Source organism: Arctopsyche grandis, chromosome 3 (genome assembly GCF_051622035.1).
Source record: "Arctopsyche grandis isolate Sample6627 chromosome 3, ASM5162203v2, whole genome shotgun sequence".
Lineage (NCBI taxonomy): Eukaryota > Metazoa > Arthropoda > Insecta > Trichoptera > Hydropsychidae > Arctopsyche > Arctopsyche grandis.
Genome location: NC_135357.1, coordinates 3,975,687 through 3,987,712, shown reverse-complemented (window position 1 = coordinate 3,987,712; position 12,026 = coordinate 3,975,687). Strand labels below are relative to the sequence as shown.

At 44.8% G+C, this 12,026-nt stretch overlaps 1 long non-coding RNA gene across 1 annotated transcript in view; it reads right to left on the bottom strand.

Moving 5' to 3' along the window:
- LOC143909787 (uncharacterized) overlaps window positions 1-12,026 on the bottom strand; it is a 279,264-nt gene that overhangs the window by 16,262 nt on the left and 250,976 nt on the right. The gene's annotated exons all lie outside the window — the stretch shown is intronic.

Here is a 12,026-nt window from a genome sequence, read left to right as displayed (position 1 = left end):
TCGTTCAGAGGTCTCTGGATGTGGTAGAGTGTCGCTGGCTCGGCATTCGGCTATGTTCGGCTAGTCTCTGGATACGGTAGAGTGTCGCTGGCTCGGCATTCGGCTATGTTCAGCAAGTCTCTGGATACGGCAGTGTGTTGCTGGCTCGTTGTTCGGCTATGTTCGGCAAGTCGCTGGATATGGTAGAGTGTCGCTGGCTCGGCATTCGGCTATGTTCAGCAAGTCTCTGGATACGGCAGTGTGTTGCTGGCTCGTTCGGCTGGTTGAAGTCCGCGTAGTGAAGTGGTGGCTGGTCAGGAGCTGGATGTCAACTGGTCTGCTGCTGTGTGTCGACGCTTGCTGCTGTGGGTCGACTGGCGTTGTTTGGGTTGTACCTCCTTTTATAGTGTTTCTGGAATCACCTGATCGATGGTGGTGGTTTGTTGATGCGTAAGCGAGGAATGCACTTTTGTCGAGGCGTAGAATTTTCTGGAATGATTGGCGCCGTTCCGCTCGATGTAGTTTAATGGTGGCGGCGTGTTTCGACCGTTTTGGTTCCACTCGACTGGTAGGGGCGTTCCGCTTGAGTTTAATTTAATGGTTGCAGGTGTGCGACGTCTGGTTTTCGGGAATGTAGTTTGTTGTTGCGGAATATTCTCGAATGTTTCGATGACGATGACGATGACGAGATTCCTACATACTATTTTTAGATATACATTATTCATTATCGTGAAAGGAATTGAAACATAATTCTTTTTTAATTAAAACAAGAGTAATTTAATTTGGCGAATGAAACTGTTTTAGAGTTCGTTCGAAGAGAAAGAAAAATTGGTCCAGTATGTGTGCTCGTATGTACACATATCCTCAGTTTGGCTGCGGCTGTCAAGGCGAAATCACGCCTTTTTTGCTATTTTTTAGTAGCGTGGCTTGAAGTGACAGTGTGGTTACGAAGTTCCCGAGATTTTCCCGAAATTATAAATAATAAATGTAAGTTAGTTATTTTAATAAGTTAAGTTATTCACAATAATTTGACCGTATATTTTTAGATATACATTATTCATTACCGTGAAAGGAATTATAACATAATTATTTTTTAATGAAAACAAAAAAGTAATTCAATTTGACGAATGAAACTGTTTTACATCTTTAACAGTTTTTTAATTTCAGGAGAAAATTTTGTAGTTGAAATTCTTAAAAATGCTTGTAAATTTTCATCTGATGCTTGATTGTAAAGAATTTTTATTGATATTCGTGATTGAAAATGTTTGTTTACATATGTAGGTTGATCAAAAAACCACCAGCATTTTTTGAGCAAAGTTTGTCGAATTTTTACATACCTCCTTTACGTTTCACATTAAGACGTCTTTTTTATTCCGTATTAAGGGTGTTGTAAAACTTTTCAAATTTCTTCATGACGGTGTAATTCCCTTAAATCAGCATCCCACTGTAAATATATAATCTTAATTTATATATCCGTCGATACGCTATCAATATATATTGCAATTGATCTCGTATAATTGCCAAGCCTATCTCAATTTTTTGGAAGTCGCCAAATCTTCATGGAAACTCACCACTTAAATCGATGATAATTTCACCATATTCTTCAAATTTATTTTCCGGTATCTTCAGCAATTTTATGATTGCAAAGTGGTCTACCCGTTTAATCAATAAATGGTGAAGAAACAGTCGTAGTTTTAATTTAAATCCATTCAAACTTTTCACCATATCATGGACATATAAATTTTCCCTTTGGAACACAGTGTTGAAAGTATTTGTACAGACTCCAGGGATGTTCAACTCGAGAGCACCCCGGAAGTCGGTTTCGTAGAAGCTCGTGGTAAGCGTGGGCGGGGCTGGTTTCCTCCAAGGGATCTACAGGTCGTCGTCTGCGGTCTGGTCTCTGCTGCTGTCGGCTCGGCTCGATGTATATCGCTCTCTCTCTCGTACAGTGTGCGTAAGTGAGGGTGATACGGGACAAAGGCGGGAAAGTGAATAGTAATGAAAACAGGTTATAATTCTGTTTGTATGGTGACTGTATTTTATATATATATGTATATACAGAGATCAAGCAGGGGGGACAGAAAAAGGGGGGGGGGGAGTCCGACTTGAAATTAGCGCGCACGTGTTCAAGAGGTTATGATAACCTCACTCAACCACGTGGCTACGTGATCTGACTTCGACGAAGAGAGACCAGGAATTCCTCACTTCTCACCGGACGTATACTGAAGCTGTACTTCCAGTATCGTCTGCCGATCAAGGCTGAGCTGATCGGGACTCGGTGGTGGGAACCAACTCGGTAGCGAACAGAGATGTTCACTCGACCGACGCGGAAAACGAATAGGGGGCGGGTACGCGCGCTCGGCGCCGATCTCCCTCCAAAACGGCTCCTTTGGTCGTAACGCCACGAAAGCTGACCATGAAGACTTGGTCGGAACATACTCCCCCCGTTGGAAGTCAGAGGATCGAATTCCAAAACAAACAAGAATTAATGGTGCACAAGCGACTAATGAAATACACAAAAACCAAGCAAGTAAGCAAAAAAATAACAACAAAATAAAAAACAACACAACAAAATAACCCAGTCAGCAAACAAAATAACATTAGTCCACCGTCAGTTTCCCATCCTACATAAGCAGCTGACTAAGCCGGCAAGAAACAAACAAAAAATAGACAAACAAACAACCAAAACACCAACAAATAACCAACACCAATGCTAGGTAACAATATTGTTCAACCGTTATATGTCCCAATCTATCCTGATAGCTCCATTACAAAGCACCAATCAAACCAACAAGAGAAGCATAAAAGAAAAGCAACTCAAAAACTTAAGTTAAAACACATAAACTGAATCCACAACACAGATACAAATAACGCGCCAACTTTAATGTGGGACGTTATGAACGCTCGCCACTCCGTTGCACAAATTAACCGAATGTTGCTCAACAGGCAGTCGAGCAACTCGCCGAGCTGCTCTTTTGATAACTCCCTTTACTGTGCGAATGGTGATGACTCGCACCACTCCGTCGTGGCCAGGATGAACGGCTAGGATCCGTCCCATGGGCCATTCCAAGGGAGGTGCGTTTTCTTCGGCGACTATCACCATATCCCCCGGCTGCAAGTTGGGTGACTCCCTGGAGCCACTCTTGTGGCGCTGCTGCAGTAGCGTGACGTACTCTCGGGCCCATCTCTTCCAGAAATGCTGCAACATCTGCTGCAGGTGCTTGTAAGTTGACACCCTCGCTAAGGGTTGATCGACCAGATCTTCCTGAGGTAGCGCAATCAGTGGCCCACCAACTAGGAAATGACCAGGAGTGAGGGGAATTAGGTCGGAAGGGTCAGATGACAACGGGGTCAAAGGTCGCGAGTTCAATACGGCTTCTATTTGTGTTATTAGAGTATTCAAAGACTCGTACGTTACGGTTGTACTACCCATGACGCGTTTTAAGTGGCGCTTCATTGACTTTACGGCGGCCTCCCACAGCCCACCAAAGTGCGGAGCCCGTGGTGGAATGAAGCGCCAGTTCATTCCCTTTTCAGAACAAAATGAATGTAGCGATTGCTTATGAGCGGTTGATGCTAGCAGTTTAGTGAGCATTCTATCGGTTCCTATAAAGTTAGTGGCGTTATCGGACCAGATCTCAGCCACGAGCCCCCTCCGAGATATGAATCTCTTCAGTGCGTCGATAAATGCCCTGGACGTTAAACTCTGCACTACCTCTAAATGAACAGCCTTGGTAGCAAGGCAAACGAATATGCAGATGTAGGCTTTCAGGAAAGACCGATTTCGGGACGCTTTCTCCTTGATGAGGATCGGGCCGGCGTAATCTACGCCACAATTAAGGAACGGACGTGCCGGGGCAGTGCGTAATGCTGGCAAATCTCCCATTATGGGTTGTTGAAGTCTCGGTATGACCCGGGAGCACCGTACGCACCTTCGAATTTCGCGACTAACGGTGTTTCTCCCCCCGATTAGCCAATACCTTTCTCGAAGGTGGGCGGACACCAATTGTGTGCCTGCATGGAGTAATTGTTCATGAGCGGCTCTAACTAGCAACTCCGTAATATGGGCTTTAGCTGGAACAATCAGAGGGTGCTTGCGCTCAAACTGCCAATGAGTGTGGCTCAATCGCCCTCCCACCCGTAGGGCACCTTCTGGATCCAAAAAAGGTCTTAAGGCCTTCAGGCGATTGTTAGGAATTGGCAACGCTGATTCGAGTAGGGCAATTTCCCTTTTGTAAAATCGCGACTGAACGTGCTTGATGATTTTAGTTTCCGCGGCGATTAGTTCGGTACGCGATAGTGGACCACTAATGGACCCCCTTCTTCTCAACGCCGCGATAAATCGTAGGCAATAGGCAGTAATTCTGGTCAACGTGTGCCACGAAGAGTATCGGGATAATAACTCCCAGTCACTAGTACTAGCGACTAGGGCTACACGCGTCCCTTTAGCCTCTATTTGAGGCTCTTCAATGGGAACCTGGCTCTTTGGCCATGTGTTCCTGTCCTGGAGGATCCATTTGGGTCCATTCCACCACAATGACATGGTTTGTAATTCAGAGGGCATGAATCCTCGAGACAAAGAATCAGCGGGATTGTCCTGGGAACTTATATGGTTCCAGGAATGCTTTCCACTCATTGACTGGATTTTGGCTACCCTATGGGACACAAAGGTCGTCCAACGTGAAGATTCACCCTTGAGCCAAGCTAACACGATGGTAGAATCAGTCCATAAAATCACCTCGTCAATCGGAACGGTGATTGCGACTCTAACTCGCTCTACCAATGTGTGAAGTAAATGGGCGCCGCACAGTTCCAATCTGGGAATAGTCAAAGTCTTTAAGGGGGCGACTCGAGATTTTGCGCAAAACAATCTACAGACGCGATGTCCCAATCGGTCGGTGGACAGCGCACAAATGCATGCGCCGTATGCCTTTTGCGATGCATCGCAAAACCCGAGTAGCGTAATGCTCACCGGGTTAGGTAATAAAACATGTCTGGGAATCATTATGTCCCTCAATTTGGGCAATTGTGATATGAAAATCTCCCATTGGGACGCTAATCTCTCGGGAATAGCCTCGTCCCAATTGAGGCCCCCGCGGAATAGTTCTTGCATTAACTGTTTTGCAAGAACGATGGTAGGGCCCAATAAGCCCAGTGGGTCAAACAACCGCGCTATTTGGGCTAGTATATTCCGTTTCGTGAATTGCGCATTTGTATTCAGATTGATGGGGAAAGCGAACGTGTCACATTTGGTGTGCCAGTTCAATCCGAGAGTGGATGTCTCGTCCTTGCTGATCACATGGCAGTGATCGGTGCCCTGATCGGAAGCGGGTATTATGGAGATGGGTTCAGTGGTGTTGGAAGCCCATTTTCGAAGAGGGAGACCAGCCCGAGCCAGAATATAGTTAATTTGCTCGGCCAGTTTTGTGAGTTCCTGGACGCTACTGGCACCCGAGAGCAAGTCATCGACGTAAAAGTCTCTGCTTAACACTGTGGAAGCTTCGGGAAATTCCGCCCTATGTTCATCGGCTAAGGCCCTCAAACAACGGGTTGCCAAGAATGAAGCACAGGCAGTGCCGTACGTCACAGTGTTTAGCTGATACGTTCGCGCCCCTTTACCCAAACCCCAGATAATGCGTTGAAATGGTTGGTCATCTGGATGTACCCTGATTTGTCGGTACATCTTTTCGATGTCCGCAGTCACTGCAACTGAGTGCTGCCGAAAACGTAATAAAATGTCGAATATGTCGTCCTGAACTCGTGGACCGACATGGAGAACGTCATTTAGAGATGTTCCCGAAGATGACTTTGCCGACCCGTCAAACACTACGCGTAGCTTTGTAGTGAGGCTGCTTTCTTTGGAGACGGCGTGGTGAGGGAGATAGAAATTTGGGACGGATTCTGAATTGCACTCCGACATATGCCCCAGATCGATAAATTCCTGCAGAAATGCCTCGTAACGATTGCGAAATTGTTCGTTACGAGCAAATCTGCCCTTAAGCGCACGGAATCTTTTTTCCGCCGCAGTGCGTGAATCGCCTAATAAGTGACTGTCTGCCTTGAATGGCAGTCTGACCATAAACCGACCCGAAGAATCGCGAGTAGTCCCATGTATGAATGACTGCTCGGCGGGATGACCCTCATCTAACCCTACCTTGGAGGTGTTCGGTTCTTCTAGTTCCCAGAATGCTCTGATGGAGCGCATGAGTGAGAGATTGCAACTACGTGCATTGTTCGATGATGCGGGAGCGGCAATCGAACCACCTAAAATCCAACCGTACGCGGTGTTTAGCATGGTTATGCTTCCTTGTCTGTCACCGCGTGAAGGAATGGAAATGGTGCGCCTTCCGTTGCGCAATATGGCATGATAGATGTCGCTACCCATCACCATATCAACCGTACCGGGAGAGTCAAATGACGGATCAGCAAGGGGAAGATGAAGCGGCAAATGGCTCCGTATCTCAGACACATTGCGCGATGGCAGTTGATGCGTGATGTCGGACATGATTGCGCAATCAATGTCCATGCCGGCGCCCTGGTTGGGGAGACGCGGTAGTATACGCACTACCGCGCCATAGGAGATGGACGTCCTATTTAAACCTACTCCCAGCAGGTTGACGTCCATCTTTTTTGACTTCAAGGCGAGTCGCCTTCTTAAGTCCTCGGACATTATGTTGACCTCGGAGCCATTATCAAGTAAAGCCCGCACTTTATGCAACTGCCCATCACGACCGCGTGCTTGTACTTCTACGGTACATAACAAAACGGTGCGGGAATGTGAAGGCGTCGCGTGTCTCACCGAATGTAAAACTGCTGACGGTTCTACGGGTTTGACGTACTTCGAATTCTGGGGGCTCTGGGAAGTTTTGACCTTGTTTGAAGGTGAAGCCTGATACGCCGTTGCGTCATGCAAGAGCGTGTGGTGCGCCCGACCGCAACGCACGCATCTTTGTTTGGTTCGGCACGCTTGAACCATGTGACCCGGTCTCAGACAGTTCAGACATAACCTATGTTTGATAGCGGCCGCCCTACGCTCATCACCGCTCATACGGCGGAAAGATGTGCATGCTAGTAGCGAGTGACTTCCGCTACAGTTGATGCAGGAGGGGTGTTCCCCTCCCACATGTAACGCGGCCGCCTTTTGGCCACTGACAACTCGAGGTTGGGCATTCGACTCGCCCTTTAGAACGAAGTCGGCATTTGCCACGGCTTGGCACTGGCCCGTTAGGAAGTCCATCATGTTGACAAACGTGCAGTCTTCATACTTGGGAGCCTGAAGCTCCCATTGCTGAAGTGTGTGCCGGTCGAGTTTTCTGGTGATAAACATCACCAGAATCTCGTTCCAGGTCTCGACCCGGACGCCCAAGTTAACGAGCGCACGTACATGCATGTTAGCATCATCTATGAGACGACGCAAACTGACGTGATGGTTGCTCGCGACTGGCTCGGCTTCAAATAATGCCTGAAGATGATGTTGAATAACAATTTTTTTATTGTTATAGCGTTGATCCAAAATGGACCACGCGCGGGAGAAGGCATCGTCAGCTAACTCTAGGCCACTAACTACGCGACTGGGTTCTCCTTTCAGGACTGCCAACAAGTATTGGAAGCGGGCGATTTGCGAATTCTCGCCGGCCATAGCGGCCAAGAAGCGTTGTGCGAATTGGGGCCAATTTTGGATGTTGCCCTCAAACGTGGGCAACTCCAACTGGGGCAATTTGATTGCTGTATTTGATTGCGGTATCGGTGACTGCGGCACAGGTGTGACAGCGGATGTAACGACATCTAATGGCGGAACGTTAAATTGCGGCTCCCGTAAATTGATTGCTTCGGTGTATCGCACGATGGCGGCCATATATTCCCTATCAAATATGTCCACGACGGACTCGGAGGCCTGCGCCTCTTCTTGGTCCAGCTCGTCTATCTGATCTTGGACCGATTCAAATTCAGACAATAGTGGTTTGATCATTTCGAATCTAGCCTTGAGCTCGATGAGGCTTACATTGTCCCCCAATAGATTCGCGTTGCGAGTTAATTTAGCTCGAATACCTTTTCGTGCCTTTTTAAGAGCAATCAAAGCCTCCATTATTGAACTGCGACGCAAAGCAAACAAAGGAAAAAATGGACGCGAAGAGAAAAAAAATAAACAAAGGACAATGGATACGGACAAAACAAAATGGATGCTGGCGACCAAAAAAATAGCAACCACAACAGAAAAATGCAAATGACGACCAACCTGGACTAGACGATGTTGGCAGACCAGCTCTGGAGGATTCGGCTATCGAAGGACCAAATGTACAGACTCCAGGGATGTTCAACTCGAGAGCACCCCGGAAGTCGGTTTCGTAGAAGCTCGTGGTAAGCGTGGGCGGGGCTGGTTTCCTCCAAGGGATCTACAGGTCGTCGTCTGCGGTCTGGTCTCTGCTGCTGTCGGCTCGGCTCGATGTATATCGCTCTCTCTCTCGTACAGTGTGCGTAAGTGAGGGTGATACGGGACAAAGGCGGGAAAGTGAATAGTAATGAAAACAGGTTATAATTCTGTTTGTATGGTGACTGTATTTTATATATATATATGTATATACAGAGATCAAGCAGGGGGGACAGAAAAAGGGGGGGGGGGAGTCCGACTTGAAATTAGCGCGCACGTGTTCAAGAGGTTATGATAACCTCACTCAACCACGTGGCTACGTGATCTGACTTCGACGAAGAGAGACCAGGAATTCCTCACTTCTCACCGGACGTATACTGAAGCTGTACTTCCAGTATCGTCTGCCGATCAAGGCTGAGCTGATCGGGACTCGGTGGTGGGAACCAACTCGGTAGCGAACAGAGATGTTCACTCGACCGACGCGGAAAACGAATAGGGGGCGGGTACGCGCGCTCGGCGCCGATCTCCCTCCAAAACGGCTCCTTTGGTCGTAACGCCACGAAAGCTGACCATGAAGACTTGGTCGGAACAGTATTTAAATGTGTCACGGTGTCCAAAGTAAATGCTAAAAGTCATTATCAGTTAATTCGGGAAAGTCGATAATATTTTTCATTTTTAAAAATAGAACGATTTATTCTTTTGTATCCCATACTCGCCCAAGTATTTTTCCTAGGCTAAGCCATCGAATATGATTATGATAAATAATATCTGTGAACTCAGATTCAATATCTTGAAGAAAAGCAATGAATTGACTGTGTTTCAAGCCACTCGATCGTATTAAATTTACAAGTTTAATAATATAAGATGTCACATGTTCAACTTTTGACACATTTTTGTACAATACTTGTTGATGTATAATACAATGAATTATAATTAAATTGTAATCAGGACAATTTTCGCAAATTTTATCCTGGATTTTCTTTAATGGTCAAACTTTGTGCTCCGTTAGTTGTTATACTTACCAATTTGTTCCATTGTAAATTATATTTTTTTAAGCAATTAACAATTTTTTCAAAAATATCAGCTCCTGTTGTTTGATCTTTAAGTGATTCCAATGACAAAAGCTCTTCAATAATTTCAAATCGACCGTATCCCGGTCTAACGACACACATGTTGTGTAGTTTGAAAGAGGATCGTTTATTTTCGTTCAATTTGGTACAATGGTTATTGTATGTACGAAGAGGTTTCTTCGGAGAGGTGATCTGTATGAACTCCAGAGACTCACTCTGCTAGTGGAGGTTGCTGCGTTGGTTTATAAATGTTTTGGATTGGAGCGTGTCGTGTGCAAATCCTTTGTTCTTGGTACTCTTGATGCAAGCGATGACCTTTTTCGAGCACGTGTTGAGTGCATTTTCCTTTGTTCCTAGTACTCGCGCTGACCTAGTTATGCTGCGAGCGTGGTATTTATGATGAGATCGTTTGAGTTGTACTGTTGCGTAGGGGTGGGTGGAGGATCCAAGTAAAAGGCCAACAGTCGTATCACAGCATTTATTGATGATTAAGGAGATACACGCACTGGAGGTCCAGAATGACATGATATCGCCTACGTACCGCCTTATAAGGGGTAGATCTCTCAGGACGTCTAATCTGTTTACCTACTGTATAGTCACGTATTCGGATATGTATTCCCACGGTATGAGAAGTGCAATCATTGTTTAGCTCATCTCCAATTAGCCTGTCGCTAATCCTTGAAACCACTTATACCAGTCGTACGGTATGCACTTAGTTAATCCGTTAACATATATCCGTTACAGATAATCCTTGAACGGTCACACAGTCTCTGGGATTCTATTCGCTTAATCCGCCGCGTACGTAACAGTACTATATGACTACAAGCTCTTCAATAATTTCAAATTTAGAGTTACATCCGCGTATGAAAATTAATAACTGTGCGGTATCTTTTCGATCATTACTTTCGTCGAGAGCTATCGAGTACCATGTGATCAGTGGTGTAGTGCTAAATTTTGAGGTGCCGGTTCACTCGATTTTGCACAATTTTTTTCAATTCAATTCTATAATTTTTTCGCATACACGAGTGTTCCGACCAAGTCTTCATGGTCAGCTTTCGTGGCGTTACGACCAAAGGAGCCGTTTAGGAGGGAGATCGGCGCCGAGCGCGCGTCCCCGCCTCCTATTCGTTTTCCGCTTCGGTCGAGTGAACATCTCTGTTCGCTACCGAGTTTGTTCCCACCACCGAGTCCCGATCAGCTCAGCCTGGATCGGCAGACGATACTGGAAGTACAGCTTCAGTATACGTCCGGTGAGAAGTGAGGAAATCCTGGTCTTTCTTCGTCGAAGTCAGATCACGTAGTCACGTGAGGAGTGAGGTTATCATAACCTCTCGAACACGTGCGCGCTAATTTCACGACGGACTCCCCCCCCCCCCCCTCTGCTTGATCTCTGTATATACATATATATATAAAATACAGTCACCATACAAACAGAATTACAACCTGTTTTCATTATTACAATTTCCCCCCTTTTTCCACATCACGCATCCCACGCACATTACGAAGGAGAAAGGGACATAGCAGAGCAGCCGACATCAGCAGAGACCAGACCACCGACGACGAAGGAAGGCACCTTGAGGAAACCAGCCCCGCCCACGCTTACCACGAGCTTCTACAAAACCGACTTCCGGGGTGCTCTCGAGTTGAACATCCCTGGAGTCTGTACAACGAGATTTCATATTTTGACTGACATGATCAATTATATTTGTTGCACTATAACGTGAATGCAAACTATGGCTAAATTCCAATCCATTTAATTCTTGTAAAAGTAATAGATCATAACAATCAGAATATGGTCTATCATGTTTAGCTATGAAATATGCAGTTCTAAAAACTTTACTGGTTGACACAATTTCCGAGTCATTCATAATATCTAAAATCTTTTCAAAAGGCTGCTCTTTGGAACTTACTATAATTTACATTACAACAAATATAACATCCAATATTATTAGACTTACATATTAACCAGGGATATTTCCGTTTTTTTCTTCCCACATCTCCGTACTCCAAACATTTGGCCAGGAAGACACACATATGGCATCACTATCACTACTATCATTTATTATATTTATACTACTAGATTCTAAATTGATGTTATTTTCTTCATTTGATTTTAAAGACGCAACACTGTTTTCAGATTCATTTAATTTACTTCGTTTAGCAAAAAAATTTTCTATCGAACATTGCTTTCGTTTTGAAGCCATTTTTATTTAAGAAAAACTATTTTTACAATCAAAATTAAATACGTATATTGTAAATGTATAATGCAGTAAAAATCACTATTCTACATATGTTTAAACTACTTAATGACTAAACATGAATTTTAATTGCGACATAAAACTATTTAGCACTGTCTCTAAAATATTATTATTATTAACTAAAATTAAATTAACTAATTTAAAACTAGGAATAAACAACTATATTAACTATTTAAAATAAAAAGAAAAATAGTATCGCTCGTTTAACTTAAAGGATGAGAACGAAATAAAAAAATACAGTACATTACTGCTTAATTTAATGCGTAACTTCTCGTGACCATACAAAAAAAATCAGACCCTTTTTTTTGCATTCTGCAAGAAATGCATCAATGTATCCTCAAAGCAATCTTC